A 26,447-nucleotide genomic window follows, 5' to 3' on the forward strand; every position below is an offset into this window, starting at 1 on the left:
AAACCCCACTGATTCCTCTGTTACCTGCTGGAGATAGCTTCCAACTAACCAGTTTGGTGGTGAAGGAGTAGTCCTTATTTGTGACAGTTAGTGGGTGCTTTCTCTAGACATTTTCTGTGTGTTTTTTGTAGTGTAGTGCAGCAGTATCCACACTGAGCAGTGATGCGGCATTGACCCAGCAAAGTTAAAAACAAAACGGGTTTTAATGTCCAACTCACAGTACAACACAGCACACAATATCCTTTGGATCGCAGCCAGGAAACATATCCTCCAGATTGCAGCCAATAAACACGCCAATCCACCTCTGGATTATAGCCGAGCACAAGACAGTCCACCTCCGGATGACAGCCAGGCACAGGACAGTCTACTTCCAATTGCTGTGGGTGACTGCACTGCCGTGTACGCTGTGGGTGGCAGGCCTTTCAGCATGTCCAAGACCTATACTCACTACTTTTATTCTGCATTGCAATCACAGCTACGCCTGTGATTACAATGCACTCCCATGGCCTCAATATGCCTCCGTGTGCACTTGTGGGGAACACACAGCGACCCCTACATATGCCACCGTTCACTGGCTAACATACCCCCCCTGTTTAAATCTGTGCGGGCTGAACACTTGACACTCCACATGGGCATGTGACAGGGCATCCGCATGACTCTGTGACACCCCCACCTGACACTGTACTGAGAAACCATAGTAAGGACCCAAACCATCGGTTGATGCAAGCATCCCTCCCCTTCGCATTTCTCCTCCATACTTCATTACGTGACCACCACCTCCCCATTCTCTGTTGCAGAAGACACGCCCATTCTCTTGACTAACAGTGGATTTTGGCCAGTTTTGGGTGGTCTCGACCTTGTTTATTTGGGGTTCACTAAGCCTGCAGCTCATCCCGTAACCTAAGTACCTGCCTTCAGGCACTTTGTACTGTTTCTTCCTTACCCTTACCCATGCCTCAGTGACTTCATCCTGCTGAAACGCCAAGATCCATCCCGGCAACTCCGGGCATACATCCGTACCACATCGCACCCGAACCCAAGCCTCCCAACACTGCTGTCTAGTGAGAGCTCAATCCATTTTCCCCTGACCCCCAGCCACATCCTTGGCTGTTGCCAGAGGGATCCTTGTGTGTACATCCCTAGTCACCTCCATGACCACACACTCCCAGTTCCTCCACGCTTTCTATTTATTCACGCGCTTCAGCGTTGGTCCCTGGAATTGGACTGTCCCAAACTTACCAGGGGAAATTTCTAGCTCGGGGTTCGGTGGGGTCTCCTCGACCTCTCCTGCCAATACCTCTAGGGGAAGCCTATCAGGGTTACACTCTGTCACTAGGTTGGTGACCCCTATGGCAGGTATCCCTGACTTGGTATCTTCGGGTTCTGCACCCGGAACAACATCCTTGACCACTCCTGCCATTACCTCTAGGGGAAACCCATTGGGGTTACACTCTGTCCCTAGGTTGGCGACCCCTATGACAGATAACCCTGACTTGGGATCTTCGGGTTCTGCACCTGGAACATCATTTACCTTGGGAGGGTTAACCCTGGTCTCCCACAGGGACCAGAACAGGGGCAAGTCTCTTTCTAACACAACCCCATATGGAAGGGTCTTCACCCCCACCACATGTTTACTGTCCCCACATGGTGTGGAAAATTAACCTCCGTGGTCGGGATTTCCCCATGAATACCCATCAACTCCACTTTCCATCCTTTGGGGTTGTCCCCGGCAACAAGGGACCCATAGACCAAAGTTACTATGCTCCCAGAGTTCAGGAGAGCTTTCGTTTGGCACCCATTGATGAGTACCCGGCACAGCTGCAGTCTGCCACCAGCAGTGCCTGTAGTGGTGGTACAGACTGGCTGGGCATACATAGACATACAATGAGTATACCCGCAGTCTATGGGTTCAAATGTCAGAGGGCAGTTGACAGCCACATGTCCAGGCCCTTGACACTGCCAACACTTAATAACTGCAACACGACTAGACCTTGGGGCTGCTTTAGGGGAAATGGGAGTTTTGTTACCCTCGCTTCAGGTTACCCCCTCATCATGGGCTCGGTCCTGGTTAGCCCCAACAGTGGTTTGTCGACCTTTCCCATGCTCTGGTACAAAGTCATGAGTAGCTGTATACCGCTCAATCAAACTTATCAGCTGGTATAGAGTGCCAGGTCCTCTTGCCCCACCCAATGCTGCAAGGCAGCGGCAGAGCCCTCACCAACTGGTCATCCACCACCCTCTCTATCATCTGGGCCGGGGTCAAAGTCTCAGGCTGGAGCCATTCGTCCACCAACTGCAATAGGCCATACACTTGAGACCAGGTGGGTGAGTCTCTGCAAAGGACCACTGGTACACCCTCTGATTGCCCCTTACCTTAGGGGTCTCTTCTTGACACCGCTGTTTGCCCCTCACCTTAGGGGTCTCCTTTTTACACTGCTGATGCTCTTGCAGTGCCTCTTGCTGCTGCTGGAACTGCAGCGCCTCTTGCTGCTGCTGGAACAGTAGCTCTTGCTGCTGCCACTGCAACTGCAGCACCTCTTGCTGCTGCTGGAACTGCAGTGCCTCTTCCTGCTGCTGGAACAGTAGCTGTTGCTGCTGCTGAACTGCAGCGCCTCTTGCTGTTGCCACCAGAACTGCAGCTCCTGCTAGCACAGTAGCTCATGCTGCTGCTGAATGAGGACCACCTGCTTCAAAAGCTCTTCCATTTTTCCAGCTGGCTTGAGTTTTGGCGTTGCAGGCCTGCTCACTGACATGCAGCATGCTTTGGAGTATTCCTCAGTTCTCACTGCCCGCATTCTCTAACCAAGTAACCATATGTAGTGCAGTGGTATCCACACTGAGCAGTGATGACTCAGTGACCCAGCAAAGTTCAAAACAAAACAGGTTTCAATGTTCAACTCACAGTACAACACAGCACACGATATCCTCCAGATCACAGCTGGGAAACATATCCTCCAGATTGCAGCCAAAAAACACGCCAGTCCACCTCCGGTTTACAGCCGGACACAAGACCGGTCCACCTTCGGATCACAGCTGGGCACAGGACGGTCTACCTCCGAGACCGGTTGCCATGGGTGACTGCACCGCTATGGATGCTGTGGGTGCCAGGCCTTTTAGCTCCCTTTTCTGTTTGGCTCTGCTTGCCTGTGTTGCCTCACACAGGTGGAGCTCTGCAGAGCCTTTTGCTCTGCACTCTTTGGTTGGTCGCTCATATTGTTCCCTTGTTTTCTACTTTGTTGTTGTTTAAGCTTTTTGTATGATTGCAGTTTTTTATCTCAGTCTGTTTCCCCTGTCTGTCCAGTTTGTGCTTTCTGTTTCTCGTCAATTTCATACCTCCCTGGGTGGGGGAGGAATGAGTTCAGTGTGCATTCAGGAACATAGTAAGGTTGGAGACCCAGGCCTCTCTACCTTCAAGAGAATCCTTGGGACAGGAATAGTGGGGGTCCCAGCTCCAGGGACAATTGCGGGTGCCTCTCCCTTACTTCCGACAGGCACATCATGACATATACTTGACTTAACAGTTTATTAGACAAATATGTCTAATAGATGCTGGTTTCACCACTGGGATTCACACCTTTCTCCACCTCCTCTGATCACCTGTTCCATTTGGTTCCATGTTCTGGAGATAGGAGTTTCAGTGGTGGGACCCATATCTATTAGACTTTTATGGCATATTATTAGACTACTCCTGTTATATAGAGGAAAGAATAAAGCATTAAATTCACTTAAATGCTCATGGATTTTAAAAATACTGCGGAAAGGTTAATCAAGGGCTACATTTACATAAAAACTAGGTAAATAAACTTTTGGTCACAGAAAGTTGTTGCTTGCTTGTAATATAATCAGTTCATTAACTTAAACCAAAATATAAAGAAAAATAATTACAGAAAATCTAGGGACCAAAGTCAAAACTGCAGGCAGCTGGCTAATGATGGGCACATGGGTATGTCAGTAACAAATCCAACTATACAGTTCAGTTAACAATTTAATTGATTTCATTCACATCACATCAATTGGTTATGTTTCAGATGCTATTGCTTAATCACTGTTGGGAAACAAAATTAAAGGAGCGCAACCTGAAAAGAAATGAAATTGGAGGAAAAAATCTTTGTGGTTATCTGTGCATTTCAAGAAAAAAATTAAATTGTAAAACCAATAATATTGAATGTTTTTAAATGATTATTCCTGAAGAAGACTATATAATACTTCATAATGTATAGACAGAGCTAATATATTTTTCCTTTCACCATCTTATTCCAGGCATTTCCTGCTAAGGCCAGTAGGGGCACTGGTGTTTAATTGTAATGGAACATTTTAAAGAATTAACTTTTTGGTTTTGTTTGGCCTTTAGGATCTTTGCAATCTAAGTCTAGTTCAGTAAAATTGCAAGTGGTCTGCGTACTGTTGCTAAAATACAGATTGTTCCCATACTATGGCTACGTGAAAGCATCTTTAAGTTCAATGTAAAACTCATTTCTTTAAGGGCTCATTCAGACATCAGTGGGTTTTCTTGTATGCACAATTTCATTAGTGTTTCTTATCAGAATTTCATCACAATGTTTTCATCTTGTCAGTTTTTACCATCAAAGGTTGGTCCGAGGTTTATCATTGTTTCTCGGATGAAGAAAAGACATAACTATTTCTCAACCTTCTGCTATCAAACTTTCTGTAAAAAATGGAAAGCACACAGATGGCATCCGAGTGTTGTCTGATTTTTATTAAAAGACTTGCATTTGTGAGATGGATCCGAAACTTGGATCAAAATCGAACATGTCACCCTGTCTGCTTGGGATTACATGAAGAGACAGATGGATTTGTGGAAGCCTCTATCTGCAGAAGATCTGTGGTTAATTCTCCAAGATGTTTGGAACAACTGTTCTACTGAGTTTCTTCTAAAACTGTTATAAGCGTACTTAGGAGAACTGATGCTGTTTTGAAGGTAAAGGGTAGTCACACCAAATATTGATTTTATTTACATTTCTCTTTTGTTCATTCACTTTCTTTTTTTTATTAAAGGGGTTTTCCAGGCTTAGGGTTCATGTCTGCAGTTGCTCTGTGTAAGTGAAGACTTGTGAATCCTCACAGTGCACACACTGCACACTGTCAAGATTCTCCAGTGTCTGGAGCAGGTGGGCGTTTGACCGCAAGAATGTGTTTTACATACATGCGGTTACACCCTAGCTAGACGTGTACAGCCTCAATCAATACAAGTGAATTGAGTGAGATTGAAAATGTCTCGTTGGACTGTGGCCTTAAGTATGAACATCACATACTTATGGTCACATGTCTGTCCTTTCCTGGTGCAGGCGCCGGATAATCCTGACAGTGCACACTGTTTGCGCTTTGAGGATTCACAAGTCTGCAGTTACACAGAGTGACTTCAGACTTGAAATCCAGGCCTGGAAAATCCCTTTTACATGTCTAATATTGAAAGCATTCTTACTTTGCAGCATTTTTGACATCCATCTAAAAGTTTTGCAGAATACTCTATATATGTACATAGATATATAATTATTTGAACTTAAAAGTACAAATCAGAGGCTGTGCTACTTCTGTTTCAGTAAGTATGAGGAGCAGGAGTGCCATGACTACATTCATTGACTACATTCAAACAACCAAATACATTTGATGTACAGTTTGACCACACATATAAGCATCAAAGTGATTATGCCAGAAACCTGGAGTAAAACGCTTTGAATAGTTGCAAAATTTTTATGCAACGCAAAGTTGCACAAAAATTTGGGAACTTTTGGGATTTTTAAGCCAATATCAGCGAGCTCTGCCAAAATGGGTGGAACTGGAGCAGAATGAAGGCTGGAATGGGTGTGGCAATGCCCACTCTAATTATCCCTGAAGGGCTGCAGTGTACCTTTTTTGTACTTTATGCCGCAAGCCTTACTCAAGTCCATAACTATAGTAAAATTTGTGGTGAGGCGCACAGAGATGCATGTCTCATTTTAGACACGCCTGAATCATTAAGATGCACCATTTAATGATTCAGGCACATCTCTCACCAACATGCCTTAGCCTCAACCCAAAAGGTCATGAATAATAGCAAATATCGATGTAGTCTCAGTGCACACAAGGTCACCCTGAAAAAATAACAGACACAAATCAATAACAGTTTGATTTTTCCATTAGAATCTCAATAGTGTAGTCTTAAGTAATAATATTTCTGCATAAAATAAATATTATAAAAAGTTAATATAATTAAACTAATATACACTAAAAAGGGTTCTTTTTAAAATTTCATCCTATAGTTTTGCTCAGCTTTTTTCATTTTTTTATTTTTTTTTACCTTTTTCTCTGACACTTTTATAACTTTATTTGTGTCAATTAAAAAGATTGAGAGGACGCCAGCTATTTTTTTTAAATGAGAAGATGACCAAACCGGAGCAGGTTCTGGGGTGTTTTACAGGACTAAGCTGACCTTGCACATTTTTTATCACAAAAATAATTGTAGTTTATTTTCTTAAATTTCCATTTCAAATTTTCACTCTGTGAAATTAAATCACATTTGTGAGCTTGATTTACTGTATTTCCATGATCTTAGTACTTTGCCTAACCTAAAATGTACCCAAGTAAGAATTTAAAAATAATTCTCAAAGTTGAAGAACAGAATATAGCCTTTGTTATTGAAAAGTGTGCTCGTGCTAAAATATATTCGCTTGTAAATTTAAAAAATTCTCTCAAGGCATATCTTAAAGCTTGCAATGACTGAGTCAGTACTTGTATTCTCCTCTTAGTGTTCTGCTTATCAGAAGAATCTCCTGCAGCAGACTTGTCAGACCCTCACTGCCTTTGAATAGTGCTGTAATGGCGCCCTCTGTGATACATACAGCATGCTAGTGGAATCGAATCCAATGTTTCTGTTACAAAATCTGCTTCCAGAGTTCATTTTAGATTAAAAGGGGCATTACAGGTGTGAGACATGTAATGACTGACTGTCTTCTCTCCTGATATACATGTCTCACACTGGTGCTGCCCATTATGATTTAAAATAAGCTCTGGAAGTAAATTCTTATGGCGATCTGTGTCCGACCCATAGCAGTTCTAAACAGCTCATTTACATACTTAAAAAAATATGGATTCCCCTGGAATAAGACATAGGATTGCAGATATAAATATATCATTTTATTCAGCTTCCTATGACCTGCATGCCTATATAGACGACTTAAAAAGGGTGATCCTACTGGTAGATTCCCTTCAATGACTCCTCTCAAAGCTTCCACAAATTGTTTTGTTACATTTTTTCAAGTGCTTAAGCAAATATTGCAATAATATACAGCAAACATGGTGGATTATAACAGCATATTAATAAGCCATCTTAGATTCTATGAGATCCCAACATACTTGCAGTCCCAGCCAATCTCTGACTAGTCCCTTGAGGAGCCAGTGATTTCCATGTTTGGCCCTTGAAATAAGAGGTGAGAGCCACATTACAGTCTCTCCACATTCCAAAGGCACTGCAGACACATTCTCCAACAGCTTACCTCACCTGCAGTGCTACTACAGGTGAAATCAAGGATTACATAGGTCTTAAAATAAATAAAAACTCAGGTAATTGCATATGTAACAAATGATATCAAATGGACGAGTAATATAATTTCTGGTATTTTGCTCATTGTATAGTTTCATGGCACACTTTTGAGAAATTACCTTTCTTGCTTTCTCACTTCTGGTGATAATGAAACTAGCATGTATTGCCAGAAATCTTTATGTCATGTTGGTGAGAACTTTTTTTTCACTGACAATTTTCAGGCTTCCCTGCTAACTTGTTTCAGAGTATGATACGCAGTCTCATGGATGTCAATAGGCTTTACAATAGCTTGTGACACCAAAAGAGTATAGTTACAGGGAAGTTTAAAGGGAACTGGTCAGGTCCCCCATGCTCTCCAATCCAGCAGCATTCAGCTGTGTGTGATTAAACTACCTACCTACCCAGCTCTGTATAACATAATTCAGTTAAATAAATGCTTTAAAAAAGCATTTATAACCTTCGCTTTTCCTATGCTAATTAGGGCTTTGATTAGTCGATGGAGTGTTAGTTGCCCCAGACAAGTCAGCCCTCTTTCCATGATATCATGCTCCTGTAGGCATGGTAACATAATTTGCACAAGCAGGCCTCATTGCCAGCTTATGCAGATCTGCGCACACGCGTTGCTCATTCCGGCAGCGTCACTGCATCTCTGAAGCCGGGTGTACACTTTCTGGCTTCAGAAACATGCACTACGCATGACCGGAAGTCATCTTCTCAATGTCCAGACATGCGCAGTGTGTGCCTATGTTGGCTGGAAGTGTACACCTGGCTATAGAGATGCACTGCGCATGATCGAAAGCCATCTTCTGAACTTCCAGACATGTGCAGTGATGTCTGGAAGTTCAGAAGAAGGATGCAAAATTGTGTGAAGTTCCCACAGTCAGTGATGGTTTGGGGAGCTATGTCATCAGCTGGTATAAGTACACTGTGTTTTATCAAGACCAAAGTCAGCACAGCTGTCTACCAGGAAATTTTAGAGCACTTCATGCTTCCCTCTGCCGAAAAGCTTACATTTAGAGATGGAAATTTAATTCTCCGGCAGGACTTGGCACCTGTCCACACTGCCAAAAGTACCAATACCTGGTTTAAAAGCAACGGTATCACTGTGTTAGATTGGCCAGCAAATTCTCCAGACCTTAACCCCATAGAGAATCTATGGGGTATTGTCAAGAGGAAGATGAGAGACACCAGACCCAACAATGCAGATGAACTGAAGGCTGATATCAAAGCAAACTGGGCTTCCATAACACCTCAGCAGTGCCACAGGCTGATTGCCGCCAAGCCATGCCGCACTAATTCAGTAATTGATGCAAAAAGAGCCCCAACCAAGTATTGAGTGCATTTACTGAGCATACATTTCAGTAGGCCAACATTTCAGATTTTAAAATCATTTTTCAAGCTGGTGTCATAAAGTATTCTAATTTCATAGTATCATAGAATGATAAAGTTGGAAGGGACCTCCTGGGCCATCTGATCCAACCCCCTGCTCAAAGCAGGATTCACTAAATCATCCCACCTCTCGTGGCAGTCTGTTCAACTCATTGATCACCCTAACTGTCAAAAGTTTTTCTAATATCTAAACTGTGTCTCCTCCCATTCAGTTTCATCCCATTGCTTCTAGTCTTTCCTTGTGCAAATGAGAATAAAGATGATCCTTCTACAATGTGACAGCCCTTCAGATATTTGTAGGCAGCTATTAAGTCTCCTCTCAATTTTCTCTTTTGCAAGCTAAACATTCCCAAATCCTGCAACCGTTCCTCATAGGACATGGTTTGCAGACCGGTCACCATTCTGGTCGCTCTTCTCTGACTTGCTCCAGTTTGTTGATGTCTTTTTTAAAATGTGGTGCTCAAAACTGGACACAGTATTACAGATGAGGTCTGACCAAAGAGGAATAGAGGGCAATAATGACTTCACATGATCTAGACTGTATGCTTCTGTTAATATATCCTAGAATTGTATTTGCCTTTTTTGCTGCTGCATCACACTGTGGACTCATGTTCAGTCTGTGATCTATTAGTATACCCAAGTCTTTTTCACATGTGCTGTTGCTTAGCCCTATTCCTCCCATTCTGTATATGCTTTTTTAATTTTTATTGCCCAGATGTAGTACTTTGCCTTTTTCCCTGTTAAAAACCATTCTGTTAGTTGCTGCCCACTGCTCCAGTTTATTTATATCTTTTGAATGCTCTCTCTCTTCTCTAGTATTAGCTATCCCTCCAAGCTTTGTGCCATCAGCAGATTTAATCAGTTTACCCTCAATTCCTTCATCTAAATCATTGATAAAGATGTTGAACGTTACAGTGCCCAGGACAGAGCCCTGTGGTACCCCACTTGAGACATTCTTCCAACTGGATGTGTGTTACGGAGTGTGTTTAGGATGGCAAAAATAAAGAGAGCAACACGGAGTGGACCCTCTGGGTCACGGCTCCAGAGCCCCTGCGGACGAGCTGGACCAGGTGGAGCCACCCCCTATACAGGGAGTGTTAGGGGCAGGCCCACAAGGGATGGAACCGTGACAGCCGGAGCCAAAGGAATGACTGGGTGAGCACCAGGGGAACTAGGGTGGAGAGTCAGCGGAGCAGTGGTACAGGAGACAGCGGTAGGAGCCAGAAGAACGCAGAGACTTGGAGCATTCGGAGCAGGTAGTGGCTGGAGGCTGCAAGAGAGAAAGAGAGTAAGAGAGTACACGGACAAGGGGGTCACAGGAGCGCAAGCACACAGAGAGGACGGCAGGGAAAACCAGAACCGCCAGAGTGGCGAACCCAGAGAAAGATAGCAGAAAAACCTAACTAAGCGGAGCAAGGTGATACAGAGTATGCAGGGCCTGAGAGCGTACTGAGCACTGGCCAAAAGGACAGCAGCCCGGGAACGATACACAGGCGTCTTACCTGGGGAGACGCCTGCCAGAAATAGACAATGGGCGCCGCCATGTTGGGGGCGGAGTCACCGAGTCACATGGTGCCGTCAGAGCGCCGGCCACAGGAGCGTGGGAGCGACGTCAGGGAGGCCGGAGGTCAGCAGCGGGGATGCGCCGGGGAGCGGGGACGCGTCGGGGAGCGGGTGCGCGCCGAGAGGTGCTCACAGGACCCTGCAGGTGAGTATCGGTGGCGGCCGTGACAGTACCCCTCCCTCTACTCCCTCCTCTCCTAAGGTTGTCGAGAAATCGTTTCATAATCTGAGGTGCATTAATGTTTTCTTGAGGTTCCCAGGACCTCTCCTCAGGGCCGAAACCTTTCCAATCGACCAAAAACAAAGTTCGACCTCTAACAGTCTTTGTGGCGAGTATATCCTTAACCTCAAAGGTATTATCAGAACTGCTGGGTTGGAAATTTTGCGAAGCGGTTGAGTGGTAGTGATTAAATACCGCAGGCTTGAGGAGGGATACATGAAAAACATTGGGAATTCTTAGCGAGGCAGGCAATTTTAATTTGTAGGCCACGTCATTGACGCGCTTTAGAATCTCAAAAGGACCGATGAAACGTGGACCCAACTTATAGGAAGGGACCTTTAGTCTGATATACCGTGAGGAAAGCCAGACCTTCTCCCCAGGGGAGTACGGAGGAGCATCTAAACGTCTCTTATCGGCGTAATCCTTCATTTTGCGACTGGCTCTCTCAAGGGCCTCCCTGGTGTCCCTCCAAATCTGGGAGAAATCTATCGACACAGCATCCGCCGCCGGTACACCCGAGGTGGGGGAAACGGGAAGGGGATGCCGGGATGTTGTCCAAAAACCACAAAAAAGGGAGACTTGGTAGAGGCTTCACTGGGATGATTATTGTACCCGAATTCAGCCCACAGAAGAAGAGAAACCCAGTCATCTTGGTGCGCGTTGGAAAAATGCCGGAGGTAGGAAGTCAGGACTTGATTGACCCGTTCCACTTGTCCGTTTGACTGGGGATGATAGGCTGATGAAAAATCCAGAGTTATCTTCATCAATCCGCAGAGAGCTCGCCAGAATCGAGAGGTGAATTGGACTCCTCTGTCCGAGACAACGTGCCGAGGAAAGCCATGGAGACGGAAGACGTGGAGCAAGAAAATCTTCGCCAACTCGGGGGCAGAAGGCAAACCAGACAATGGAACAAAGTGAGCCATCTTAGAAAACCGATCCACGACCACTAAGATAACCGAACATCTCGAGGACATTGGCAGATCGGTGATGAAGTCCATAGCTATGTGGGTCCAAGGAGTCGTGGGTATGGGTAATGGGTGTAGGAGCCCATAAGGTCGGCATCGAAGGACCTTGTTCCTGGCACACGAAGGACAGGAAGCGATGAAGTCCAGGACGTCTTGGCGAAGCGATGGCCACCAATAGTGACGGGAGACGAGATAGAGAGTCTTCCTTACTCCAGCGTGTCCTGAAAATTTAGATGAGTGCCCCCAGCGTAAGACCCTAGCCTTGTCCCTACCTAGAACGAAGGTCTTACCGGGTGGTGGAGAAAGTACACTTAGGGGAGCCACAGTGATAATCTTAGCTGGATTGATGATGTGCGCTGGATCATCCTCACTGTCCACAGGCGAAAAGGAACGAGACAGGGCGTCAGCCTTGACGTTCTTATTCCCTGGCCGGAAGTGGAGCTGAAAATCAAAGCGCCCGAAGAACAAAGACCATCTAGCTTGACGCGGGTTGAGTCTTTGGGCGGTCTGAACATAAGCCAAATTCTTATGATCCGTGAATATGGTAAACGGATGGACAGCTCCTTCAAGAAGATGGCACCACTCTTCAAGGGCGAGTTTAATGGCCAGTAGTTCTCTGTCTCCGATAGCGTAATTACGTTCTGGGGTGGAGAAGACCTTGGAGAAGAACCCACATGTGACCACGCGTCCAGAGGAGGTTTTTTGTAGAAGAACGGCTCCTGCACCCACAGACGAGGCATCAACCTCCAGTAAAAATGGCCTATGGGCATCTGGACGGTGGAGTACCGGAGACTTAGCGAATTCCTGCTTTAAATCTTTAAAAGCGGCTTCAGCCTCCAGCGGCCAGGAGTGGAGATTAACCCCTTTTCGAGTGAGAGCCGAGATGGGCTTGACTAGGGAGGAAGAATGAGGGATGAATTGCCTGTAAAAATTGGCGAAGCCCAAAAAACGCTGGATTGCCTTCACTCCTTGGGGATGCGGCCACTTGAGAACAGCAGAGACCTTTTCAGGATCCATCTCCAAGCCAGTACTCGAAACGATGTAGCCAAGGAACGGTAGAGAGGACTGCTCAAAGAGGCATTTCTCCAACTTAGCAAACAGGTAATTCTCCCTGAGACGATGTAGAACTTGACGGACATCTCGGCGGTGGGTAGACAAGTCGGGAGAGAAAATCAAGATGTCGTCCAGATAGACCACTACACAGACATAGAGGAGATCTCGAAAGATGTCGTTGACGAGTTCTTGGAATACTGCAGGAGCGTTGCAAAGTCCAAATGGCATTACTAAGTACTCGTAATGCCTGTCCCGTGTGTTGAATGCGGTCTTCCATTCATCCCCGGACCGTATACGAACTAGATTGTAGGCTCCTCGCAGGTCCAGCTTGGTGAAGACTCATGCTCCTCTCAAGCGATCGAAGAGTTCAGGAATCAATGGAAGCGGGTACTTGTTTTTTACCGTGATGCGGTTAATACCCCGATAATCAATACACGGACAAAGAGTCCCGTCCTTCTTCTTCACAAAAAAGAAGCCTGCTCCAGCAGGCGAGGATGATTTTCGAATGAAGCCTTTGGCTAGGTTCTCTTGGATGTACTCCGACATAGCCTGCGTCTCGGCTAAAGAGAGAAGAAAAATTCTGCCGCGGGGACGAGTGGCACCAGGAATGAGCTCGATAGGGCAGTCATAAGGTCGGTGAGGTGGAAGAACCTCAGCCTCCCTCTTGTCGAAGACATCCGCGTAGACCCGATATGCGGGCGGCAAACTAGAGGAATCAGGGAGGAGACGGGGAACACCTACGGGATGCACCGGCTGCAGACACCGAGACCGACAAGAGTCCCCCCAGCATAAAACATTGCCGTTACGCCAATCTAAAGTGGGATCATGAAGTCGCAACCAGGGAAGACCAAGGAGAATAGGATGACAGATACCGGCTAAAACAAAAAACGAGATTTTCTCCTTGTGCAAGGCGCCAATCTGAAGCTCGACCTCGTGCGTAACTAACTTAACAGTCTCTTGCAAGGGATTACCATCTACAGATGCAAGGACATGGGGACTCTCAAGGGCCTTCACAGGGACCGAAAATTTGGAAACTACATCGAGTCTAATAAAATTCCCAGAGGCGCCCGAATCCACGTAGGCTGCCAAGGAGACCCGCTTGCCACCCACATGCAATAGGACAGATAGAGAAAGGGGTTGAGAGGAATCATGCACACCTAGGGAGGCCTCTCTTACCTGACCTAGGCGGAGAAGTTTTCCGGACGATCCGGACAGGTACTGAGCAAATGAGACCCGCTACCGCAATAGAAACATAGGCCGTGAGAACTTCTCTCCTTGCGTCGCTGTTCGGAGAGTTTCAAGCGATCTACTTGCATAGGCTCGGGTCCTGATGCAGAGGGAAAAGCCCTAGACCGAGGACTAGGTGGTCTGCGAGGAGATGGCAGCGGGCGCGCGAGTCTTCTCTCACGAGCTCGTTCCTGGAGCCGCAGATTGATTCGGGTTGCCAAAGAGATTAGATCCTCAAGAGCCGTGGGAGTGTCGCGGCCTGCCAACTCGTCCTTTATACGACTCGAAAGCCCCCTCCAAAAAGCTTCTACCAAAGCCTCATTGTTCCAACCCAAATCGGACGACAGAGTACGGAATTGGATGGCATATTGCCCCACAGTTAGGGACCCCTGGCACAAACTGAACAGAGACTCAGTGGTGGAGGCGAGACGACCTGGCTCGTCGAATATGCGACGAAAAGTGTCCAAAAAATTTGACAAATGGGCATCCAGGGGGTCATCACGCTCCCAGAGGGGGTTTACCCATGCCAAAGCGTCCCCCTCGAGGTGGGAGATTATGAAGGCCACTTTAGAGCGATCCGTGGGGTATGCCCGAGGCTGCAACTCGAAGTGGAGGTGACATTGGTTCAGGAAACCTTGGCATAGTTTAGCGTCACCGTTATAGCGGGGTGGTTTGGCCAACCGCGGAAGGGGATGAGGGCCAGTAACTGGAGGAGGAGCAGCCGCGGCTGCCTGGAGCACGAGTAAGCGGCCATCAACCGAAGCCATGTAGCTGAGGATGTGGCTTTGTGCGTCCCGCTGCTGCGCTAACTCTTGCTGTAAGCCGGCCAGCTGGGCCGCATTACCAGGATCGGAGGTTTGGAGGTCGGAGAGACGCGCGTCCATCGATTTAATAAAGGACATTATGCGTGTTTGATTCTCTCGTAAAAAAATTAACTCCTTCTGAGTAGCCGTGACTCCAGCGGGGTCCATGGCCTGTGTATCTGTTACGGAGTGTGTTTAGGATGGCAAAAATAAAGAGAGCAACACGGAGTGGACCCTCTGGGTCACGGCTCCAGAGCCCTTGCGGACGAACTGGACCAGGTGGAGCCACCCCCTATACAGGGAGTGTTAGGGGCAGGCCCACAAGGGATGGAACCGTGACAGCCGGAGCCAAAGGGACGACTGGGTGAGCACCAGGGGAACTAGGGTGGAGAGTCAGTGGAGCAGCGGTACGAGAGACAGCGGTAGGAGCCAGAGGAACGCAGAGACTTGGAGGGTTGGGAGCAGGTAGTGGCTGGAGGCTGCAAGAGAGAAAGAGAGTAAGAGAGTACACGGACAAGGGGGTCACAGGAGCGCAAGCACACAGAGAGGACGGCAGGGAAAACCAGAACTGCCAGAGTGGCGAACCCAGAGAAAGACAGCAGAAAAACCTAACTAAGCGGAGCAAGGTGATACAGAGTATGCAGGGCCTGAGAGCGTACTGAGCGCTGGCCAAAAGGACAGCAGCCCGGGAACGATACACAGGTGTCTTACCTAGGGAGATGCCTGCCAGAAATAGACAATGGGCGCCGCCATGTTGGGGGCGGAGCCACCGAGTCACATGGTGCCGTCAGAGCGCCGGCCACAGGAGCGTGGGAGCGACATCGGGGAGGCCGGAGGTCAGCAGCGGGGACGCGCCGGGGAGCGGGTGCGCGCCGGGAGGTGCGCACAGGACCCTGCAGGTGAGTATCGGTGGCAGCCGTGACAGTGTGCAGCCATTTACGACCACTCTTTGGGTCCGATCACTAAGCCAGTTATGAATCCACCTAACAGTTGCCTTGTCCATTCCATACTTAGTCATTTTTTTAATAAGGATTGTGTGAGATACTTTGTCAAATGCTTCGCTGAAGTCAAGATACACTATATCTACAGCATTTCCCTGATCCACCCAGTCAGTGATTCTGTCATAGAAGGAAATTAAGTTAGTCTGACATGACTTATTAGTTACAAACCCATGCTGACTCTGCTTAATCACTTCATTCTTATCCAGGTACTTACATACATGTTGTTTAATTATTTGTTCAAAGATCTTTACTGGTATAGAAGTCAGACTCACTGGCCTATAGTTCCCTGGGACCACCTTCTTGCCCTTTTTGAAGATAGGAACAACATTTGCTTTTCTCCAGTCTTCTGGGACTTCTCCTGGTCTCCAAGACTTTTAAAAGTTTAAGGAGAGTGGTTCAAAAATTTCTTCTGTTATCTCCTTCAGTACTCTGGGGTGTAATTCATCTGGACCTGGAGACTTGAATTCATTTAGGTTAGCTAAGTGTTTCCTCACTATCTTTCTGATTATAGATATCCTGGATTCTTCTATTCTCTAATAGGACAGTGAAGATCAGTTGTTATATTTCCTTTCTGAGAGAAAACAGATGCAAAATAGGAATTTAAAAGTTCGGCATTCTCAACATCCTTTCTTATCATTTCATCAATTTCATCCTGTAAAAATCCTATAGCGTCTTTGACTTTTCCTTTGCTTTTGACATATCCCCTGTGATGACGGAGCAGCCGCCATCTTGGATATGGGGCATAATGCTTGCCTCATGTCTGAGCCTGGCCTATCCCAGTGACGCCATTTTGGTCTGAATTCACAAGAATTACAGGCAGCTAACTGCTCCTACCCCCCAGGGCCTGTAAGCATATTGAAGAAAACAGGATTTAGTGTTCCAATGTTGAATAACAAGGCCTTTTAGTATGATAATGAGATAAGGCCAAAACAGAACTTCAAAGCTTGAGTAGGCGCCACGCCAGCATGGGGCATGAAGGTGCCTGGGGGCTTCAATTAGAATATACCTGCCAGCTGGACACAGAAATACACATCCATTGTCTCTCCCAGCCACTCCGACTCCATCCTAGGATCATGGATTATGAGCACACCTTTCGAGCTACAGACTCATAAAAAATATCCACATGATCCTGAGGAAATCACGCATCTGGCAGTGCAACTCCTGAGTCGGTGAGGGCTCTGGGACCTGAGATATAGAGATTGGCCCTCCACTGCGACCCAATGGGGCCATGTTTGCTCTCCACACGACAGGCAAAACAAACCACATTCACTGGTACCTCTCGTGTCCTGATCCGATCATCCTGGAGAAAGTTACCCCCTTTCTTACATATTGGGAATAAGTTCTGCAGGGAGCTAAAGGGTGGAGATTATTAGCCCACCCTCTGACACAGGGAAGAGGAACCCAGCATGCTTAAGAACTCGGAGCACATGGCAGAGACTCTCTCTCTCACAGAAGAACCAGATGATCATGATCTAAGAAGGAACTGGGGACAGATCTGCCAAGGGAGCAGCGGGACAAGCGCTTTGGGGTCTGTCCGGCAACTAAGATTCTTGCACCTGTGGACTGCAGAGCTCCCGGCATCCACATGCAACCTACAACCTGGTAAATTGACCTCCAGCTTAATATCTCTAAGTCTTGTACCATTATTGCTATATTTTTACTCTGACTGCAAATCCACTGTAATTTCATTGAATAGCTGCCTGTGTAGTTACGTCACATTGGTGACGTGGGAGGAACCGGTGTTTCCTTTACATTGGTGGCAGCGGTGGGATCAGAGTAATAGTGTGCGTGGGACCCCTACTCCCAGACACTAAAGACTACCAGCGGTAACTTTCACTGCTGGGGTCTTAAGGTCAGCCCAGCACTAGACGGTCAGAGTGTAAATATAATAAGTTGCGTGCGAGGTCAGGGTTGCAGCTGTGTCAGTAACCAGAGGTTCCCAAGATGGCGCAAGGCACCAGGAGTATGACAAAGGGGAGGCCAATGCTATGATCTATGAAGAGGTGGTGGAGGACAATACCAATGAAGGCGAGGGGGAGCTCAGCCAGGGCTCCCCAAGGAGCCAGACCCCCTTGCTCAGTCCCGCAGTGGACTGTCTACCACCTGCCCACCCCAGCCTGTCCACATCAGAGGCCCTTTTCCAAGCGGCTATGGCACAGCTTGAGGCAGGCAATGACGCCGCCCATGACAGACTCCTGGTGGCGGCAGAGAAAGCAGCGAAGCGTGAGCATGCAGAACGTGTGCTGTAGGCTGCAGAACACCGTAAAGCTGCGGAGTGCCGGCAACGACTGGAGATGGCTCAGCACAGGCTCCCGCTGGACGCTCCAGCCCCACCGGGGACCAAGGCTTTCAAGGTCCGAGCGGAGGACTTCCCCCTGCTTGAAAATGATGGAGACCTGGATTCCTTTCTGCTGGCCTTTGAGAGAAACTGCCTCCAACACCATCTGGCCCTGGATCAGTGGGCAAGGTACCTGACACCCCGTTTGAGGGGTAAGTTCCTGAAAGTTTTGGGGGACTTACCTGCCGGGGAGGAGCAGGACTACAACAGCATCAAGCGGGCCCTGATCCAGCACTACAACCTCACCCCGGAGTCATACCGCAGGAAGTTCCGGAGCCTGCAGTGGGTCTCAAAGGACACCTTGACTGACCACATGCGGGCACTGCTGAGAGCTGCGGAGCACTGGACCTCGGGTCTAGAGCTCACCACCCGCCAGGAGGTCCAGGAACTGTTCGTCACGGAGCAGTTCTTGTGGAACTGCCCAGAGGACCTCCAGCAGTTCCTCCATGACCGGAAACCAAAAGGGGCTTCTGCTACCGCCGCCCTGGCAGACAAGTATGCCAACAACAAGGCATCTGAGCCAAAGAAGCCTGCCAGCATCACCTGGAGAGGGGGTAAGCCCAATTCTGCCCCTGTCGCCTCAGCCCCCAGAGTGCAAGGGGTGTACCCTCCTGCTGCCCTCTCCAGGCCAGGAGCAGAACCCAGACGTTGTCATCATTGCAACCAGCCGGGACACTTTAAGGCTTCGTGTCCCGAGCGTGAGAATGCCCCATCCCTGTCCCAGAAACCGTCCACTGTTTTGTGTAGGAGGGGGTGGTGGGAGGTCCCTGGACAATTACCAACCTGTCACCATCGCCGCTCAGCGGTCATGGGACTGCGGGACACAGGCGCTGAACAAACCCTGGTACATCCTGAGGTGCTGTCCCCTCAAGACTTGGTGCCTGGGAAAACCCTTTCCGTTTCCAGAATTGGAGGCGTTGAACCGGCACTGCCCGTCGCCAAGGTGTTTTTGGACTGGGGCGCCGGGAGGGGAATGTGGGAGGTGGGAGTAGCGCCAAATATTCCTGCCAATGTGGTGCTTGGGACCGATTTGGGGCGGCTAGTGTCTCAGTAAGTGGCCACTGAACCCCCAAGTCCGGCTCCCCAAGAATGTCATGACTCTATTTTGAATGCTAATGTTAATGTGCTGAATGTGCCTCCAACAGTGGAGGAGGGAGTGAAACCTGATGGTAAGCCATGCACTGACACTACACACACAGGGCTCACAGTGAGGACAGGTGAGAAGACAGCAGGGGAGAGCTCAGAGGTGGAGGGAGGGGCTGCTATGGGCAGTGTAGGGCCCCTAAGTGAATCCAACCTGCTGAGTCTAGGACCTCTGCAGAAAGAGGAACAGGCCATGGGGGGAGGGGGCATCCCGGGAGAGGAGCCACCAGGTAAGACCCCAGAGCAGGAGTTCCCCGCATCCGGTATGTCAGGAGGCCAGGGAAGTCTGCCTGACCCGGTGACTTGTTCGGGGGCTGAGGGGAAGCAGGCGCTACCTGTGGTCTCAGTGGTCGTGGCTGCTGTTACCAGGAGTAGGAGCGCCGGAGCCCAAGGAGCCTCGCGGAGGTCCGACGGTTTCCCCCTCTCCGACCAAGTGGCTGCCGAGTCAGACAGCAGCCAGGAGACAGATCCCGGGAAGCTGACAGAGGATGTGGCAGCTTCATCAATTCTTGCCACATCGAGTAAGGGATTTCAGGCAGCGTTGGAAGCTGACGCTAGCCTGAAAGCTCTCAAGGAGCAGGTTCTGCAGACAGCATTATATTCTTCTTTTGATATGCCTCCCTCTTTTCCATTTGATAAACATTTCTTTTTTCCTTTTTAGCTTGCGTTTAAGTTCTGTGTTCATCCATCCTGGTTTCCTTAAATGTTCCTATTCTTCCCTCTTTTTACTGAGATAATGACTTTTGAGTAGAGTTGAGCGATACCGTCCGATACTTCAAAGTATCGTATCGGATGGTATCGGCCGATCTTTAAAAAAAGTATCGGTATCGCCGATTCCGATACCGGAAGTCCCATTCAAGTCTATGGGACTTCCGGTATCGGAATAAGAAAAACCCTTTCCTGCCCTTGTACAGCCTCTCTGGGGTCTGTACGGGCCTTTCGGGGGGCTGTGCCGGCCTGCCAGGGGGTCTGTGCAGGCTCCGGTGGTCTGTGCCGGCCTGCCGGTGGTCTGTGCAGGCTCCGGGGGGCTGTGCCGGCCTGCCGGGGGGCTGTGCCGGCCTGCCGGGGGGCTGTGCAGGCTCCGGGGGGCTGTGCCGGCCTGCCGGGGGGCTGTGCCGGCCTGCCGGGGGGCTGTGCCGGCCTGCCGGTGGTCTGTGCAGGCTCCGGGGGTATGTGCAGGCATCGTCCGATGGGACTACAAGTCCCATCGGGCGATGCCTGCTACCATGACAGTGATTGACACATTAGCCAATGATGGGACAGTAGTAGTCCCATCATCCGGCTAATGTGTTAAATGTAAAAAAAAAAAAAAAAAAAATTACATGCTACATACATACAACATGCATACTACATACATGCTACATTCATACTACATACTACATACATGCTACATTCATACTACATAAATACTACATGCAACATACATACTACATATATACTACATGCATGCTACATACATACTGCATGCTACATACATACCACATATATACTACATACATACTACATGCATGCTACATGCATGCTACATGCTACATACATAACACATATATACTACATGCATGCTACATACATACTACATGCTACATACTACATATATACTACATGCATGCTACATACTACATGCTACATACATACTACATATATACTACATGCATGCTACATACATACTGCATGCTACATGCATGCTACATACATACTACATACATACTACATGCTACATACATACTACATATATACTACATACATACTACATACATACTACATGCATGCTACATGCATGCTACATACATACCACATACATAACACATATATACTACATGCATGCTACATACATACTACATGCTACATACATACCATATACATACTACATGCATGCTACATACATACTACATGCATGCTACATACATACTACATGCTACATACATACTACATATATACTACATGCATGCTACATACATACTACATGCTACATACATACTACATATATACTACATGCATGCTACATACTACATGCTACATACATACTACATATATACTACATGCATGCTACATACATACTACATGCATGCTACATACATACTACATGCTACATACATACCACATACATACTACATATATACTACATGCATGCTACATACATACTGCATGCTACATGCATGCTACATACATACTACATACATACTACATGCTACATACATACCACATATATACTACATACATACAATACATTCATACAATACATACATAGACATACAGTACATATAACATAGAGTAACATACTTACCAATACTTGTCACATTGTTCCCCGAAGCCATTGTCTTTTCCGGAATAAATATTAACATAACAAACCACAAAAATACTCACCCACGATCCGAAGCAGTCCACGAGTGTGTCCCACGACGATCTTGGGTAGAGAACTGCAGCATCAGCTGTTGCTGCCGTTCTCTACGGGCTGCAGGAATCCAATGACGGAAGGTAGGTATCCTTCCGCACTGTATTCCTCCGCCACTTAAAAAAAAAAGTCCCTAGTCTCACTTTATGCCATTGCTGTGTGGGAAATTCCCACGCAGCAATGGCATAAAGTGAGACTAGGGACTTTTTTTTTTTTAAGTGGCGGAGGAATACAGTGCGGAAGGATACCTACCTTCCGTCATTGGATTCCTGCAGCCCGTAGAGAACGGCAGCATCATCTGATGCTGCAGTTCTCTACCCAAGATCGTCGTGGGACACACTCGTGGACTGCTTCGGATCGTGGGTGAGTATTTTTGTGGTTTGTTATGTTAATATTTATTCCGGAAAAGACAATGGCTTCGGGGAACAATGTGACAAGTATTGGTAAGTATGTTACTCTATGTTATATGTACTGTATGTCTATGTATGTATTGTATGAATGTATTGTATGTATGTAGTATATATGTGGTATGTATGTAGCATGTAGTATGTATGTAGTATGTATGTAGCATGCATGTAGCATGTAGTATGTATGTAGCATGCATGTAGTATATATGTAGTATGTATGTAGCATGCATGTAGTATATATGTAGCATGTATGTAGTATGTATGTGGTATGTATGTAGCATGTAGTATGTATGTAGCATGCATGTAGTATATATGTAGTATGTATGTAGCATGTAGTATGTATGTAGTATGTATGTAGTATGTATGTGGTATGTATGTAGCATGTAGTATGTATGTAGCATGCATGTAGTATATATGTAGTATGTATGTAGCATGTAGTATGTATGTAGTATGTATGTGGTATGTATGTAGCATGTAGTATGTATGTAGCATGCATGTAGTATATATGTAGTATGTAGTATGTATGTAGTATGTATGTGGTATGTATGTAGCATGTAGTATGTATGTAGCATGCATGTAGCATGCATGTAGTATGTATGTAGCATGCATGTAGTATGTATGTAGCATGCATGTAGTATGTATGTAGTATGTATGCAGTATGTATGTAGCATGCAGTATGTATGTAGCATGTATGTAGTATGTATGTAGTATATATGTAGTATGTATGTAGCATGTAGTATGTATGTAGCATGCATGTAGTATATATGTAGTATGTATGTAGCATGCATGTAGTATGTATGTAGTATGTATGTAGTATGTATGTAGCATGCAGTATGTATGTAGCATGTATGTAGTATGTATGTAGTATATATGTAGTATGTATGTAGCATGCATGTAGTATGTATGTAGCATGTAGTATGTATGTAGCATGTAGTATGTATGTAGCATGCATGTAGTATGTATGTAGCATGTAGTATGTATGTAGCATGCATGTAGTATGTATGTAGCATGTATGTAGTATGTATGTAGTATATATGTAGTATGTATGTAGCATGTAGTATGTATGTAGCATGCATGTAGTATGTATGTAGTATTTTTTTTTTTTTTTTAACATTTAACACATTAGCCGGATGATGGGACTACTACTGTCCCATCATTGGCTAATGTGTCAATCACTGTCATGGTAGCAGGCATCGCCCGATGGGACTTGTAGTCCCATCGGACGATGCTTGCACAGACCCCCGGACATCAGCACAGCCCCCCGGCAGGCCGGCACAGCCCCCCGGCAGGCCGGTACAGACCCCCACAGGGTGCACAGACCACCGGCAGGCCGGCACAGCCCCCCGGCAGGCCGGTACAGACCCCGGGCAGTCCACACAGCCCCCCGGCAGGCCGGCACAGCCCCCCGGCAGGCCGGCAGAGACCCCCGGAAGGCCCGAAGTGACGGCGCATCATGATGCGCACACACCGCGCATCATGATGACGTCAGGCCGTCAATCAACTGAACTTCCGATTCCGATGCCGAATTCCGATATTGAAAAAATATCGGAAGTCGGTATCGGAATTCCGATACAGCAAGTATCGGCCGATACCCGATACTTGCGGTATCGGAATGCTCAACACTACTTTTGAGTTTTCATTGGCTATAAGCCATAATCATCATCATTAACAGAAATAAACACTTGAAATAGATCACTCTGTTTGTAATGACTCTATATAATATATGAGTTTCACTTTTTGTATTGAAGAACTGAAATAAATTAACTTTCTGATGATATTCTAATTTTTATGAGATGCACCTGTATCTAGACGTGCGGTGAGCACCTTAAACACCAAGGTGCTTCATAGAAGTTTATAAAATTGAGCTGTGAAAAAAAATCACAGGAAAAATTGCACCACACAATTTGTTGTGCAATTTTTCCTGAATATGATGATTTCCAATATGTGGGAGAAAACTACTGTTTTGGCGCACAGCAGGGCTTGGAAAGAAAGGAGCGCCATTTGACTTTTTGAATGCAAATTTTTGGAACTTGTTTGGAAAACATTTGCCAATCTCAAATTCAGCATGAACGTAACTCATTCATATTCAAGTTCAGATTCCTGAACATTTTCCCTAAAAGTCAACAACATTTGGGCACAGTTTGATAAATGATCATATTTCCACTAATGCTTTTGTTAGGAGTTTGGGTAGGATTATGGTGCTGTATGTTGAGCTGTGGGGATGTGTTTTATGAAGGAAGGGGTGGGAAAAGGTCAGAGGAGCGGCGGGCAGACTGTTGTTTTTTTTAAATTAACTTAATGTTTGTATATTCTGGCACAGAAACCACCCACAACGTTCAGACACAAGTGCTTCTGTTATTGGCTGCTGAACTCACATGTCTCTCACCATATAAAAAGTGGACATGTTGTTTTTGTGGGGCCATTTTCTCAGTGTACCAGCCCAGAGAGGCTGCTCCATTTGCTGCTGCTGCAAGTTGTCAGAAAGGTAGATAGGTGGTTTATTGTCAGCTACTTCAGCTAGATAGGTCAATTTCATGCAGGATCCTATCTGCATCTAACTAGTTTGTGCTAATAGTGTTGTGTAGGCAGGAGGCCACAGACATTTTCTAATCTAAATCATTTGGGCTAATATAGTTGAACAGGCATCAGACCACATTTTCTAATCAAAATCATTTTGGCTAATATTGTGCAGGCACCAGGCCACATTTCCTAATCAAAATCATTTGAGGTAATATTGGGGTGCAATCATCAGGCCACATTACCAAATCAAAATTGTTTGGACTAATATTGTTATGCAGGCACCAGGCCACATTTGCTAATCAAAGTCGTTTGGGCTAATATTGGGGTGTAGGCACCAGGCCACATTTCCTAATCAAAATTGTTTTGGCTAATATTGTTGCGCAGCAGGAGTCCACATTTCTCAATCAAAATTGTTTGGGCTATTATTGTTTTGCAGCCAGGAGGCCACATTTCCTAATCAAAATCGTCTGGGCTAACATTGGGGTGCAGACACCAGGCCACATTTCCTAATCAAATTGTTTGGGCTAATATTATTGTGCAGGCACTAGGCCACATTTCCTAATCAAAATCATTTGGGTTGATATTGTTGTGCAGGCATCTGCCACATTTCCTGATCAAAATTGTTTGGGCTAATGTTGTGCAATCAGCAGGTCAAATTTCCTAATCAAAATTCTTTGGACTAATTTTGTTGTGCAGGCACCAAGCCACATTTCCTAATCAAAATTGTTTGGACTAATATTGTTGTGCAGACACAAGGCCATATTTCCTAACCAAAATCGTCTGGGCTAATATTGGGGTGCAGGCACCAGGCCACATTTCCTAATCAAAATCGTTTGGGCTAATGTTATTGTGCAGGCACCAGGCCACATATCCTGATCAAAATAGTTTGGGCTAATATTGTTGTGCATGGACCAGGCCACATTTCCTAATTAAAATCGTTTTGGGCTAATATTAATATAATCCTCAGAGGTGGCACCCCAATTACCCTTGTTTCACCCAGCATCACAACTCTCCAACTACCCAACTGACTGTGGGGAACCACAGATGGACGAGTCTGCAGAGCTGCTCATACATTCTAATCCATGGGCATCAGATGTCTGCTCCAAAGATTCATAGAATCCAGAAGAGAAAAGAATCTGCACCAATGCCCAAAATTTTTCCTGTTAGATCCAAGGCCAGACAACGTAGGATCCTAGCAGAATCCAGGCCCTCATCACCAGACGTTAACCCCCGATGGTGGAGGTGATCCTCATGAGACTCAGATACCTGAGGCGCACGCGGACTGTACTGTGGTGTCAGGTCAGGAAGAGGAGGAGCGTGACTCTCAGGGTGAGGAGAGGGAAAACAGAGAGGATGATGATGAGGTTGTAGATCAAACTTAGTGGGAACCCAGAGACATGCAGCTGAGTAGCTCAGCAGAGGAGGTGGAGGAGAAAGAAGATGAGGAGGTTACATTGCGGCTTACTGCACAGATATGGAGTGATGCAACTATGACAAGCACTGCATCATCAGCCACAACTCTGGCTGTCGCCAGCAGTGGTCCTGAGTCTGCAGCTCTCAGGGGTGGAAGGGAAAGAAAGGAGAACAAAATAAAACGTCAATGTACTAAATAATATATTAATATAATAAAATACCTAAAGAGGTAATGTGCTCCTTTCCAAAAAATGGATGGCAGACCATCCGGTATAAAATTAAAAACTGACTGATGATGTTAACGAAATGCCTGGCAGTAGAAATAAATCAAAATAAGTAGAGGCAACAAATTGCTTTAATAAAAAAGGCGTTTATTAATGAGTTAAATTTGGCCACATACCAACATACAAAAAATATATAAATAAACAATAAAATTAAAACTAGAGGCAAAAGAACCGCTGTAATATATTTAA

Source organism: Dendrobates tinctorius, unplaced genomic scaffold, assembly GCF_039654945.1.
Source record: "Dendrobates tinctorius isolate UK_male_01 unplaced genomic scaffold, ASM3965494v1 ptg000005l, whole genome shotgun sequence".
Taxonomy (NCBI): domain Eukaryota; kingdom Metazoa; phylum Chordata; class Amphibia; order Anura; family Dendrobatidae; genus Dendrobates; species Dendrobates tinctorius.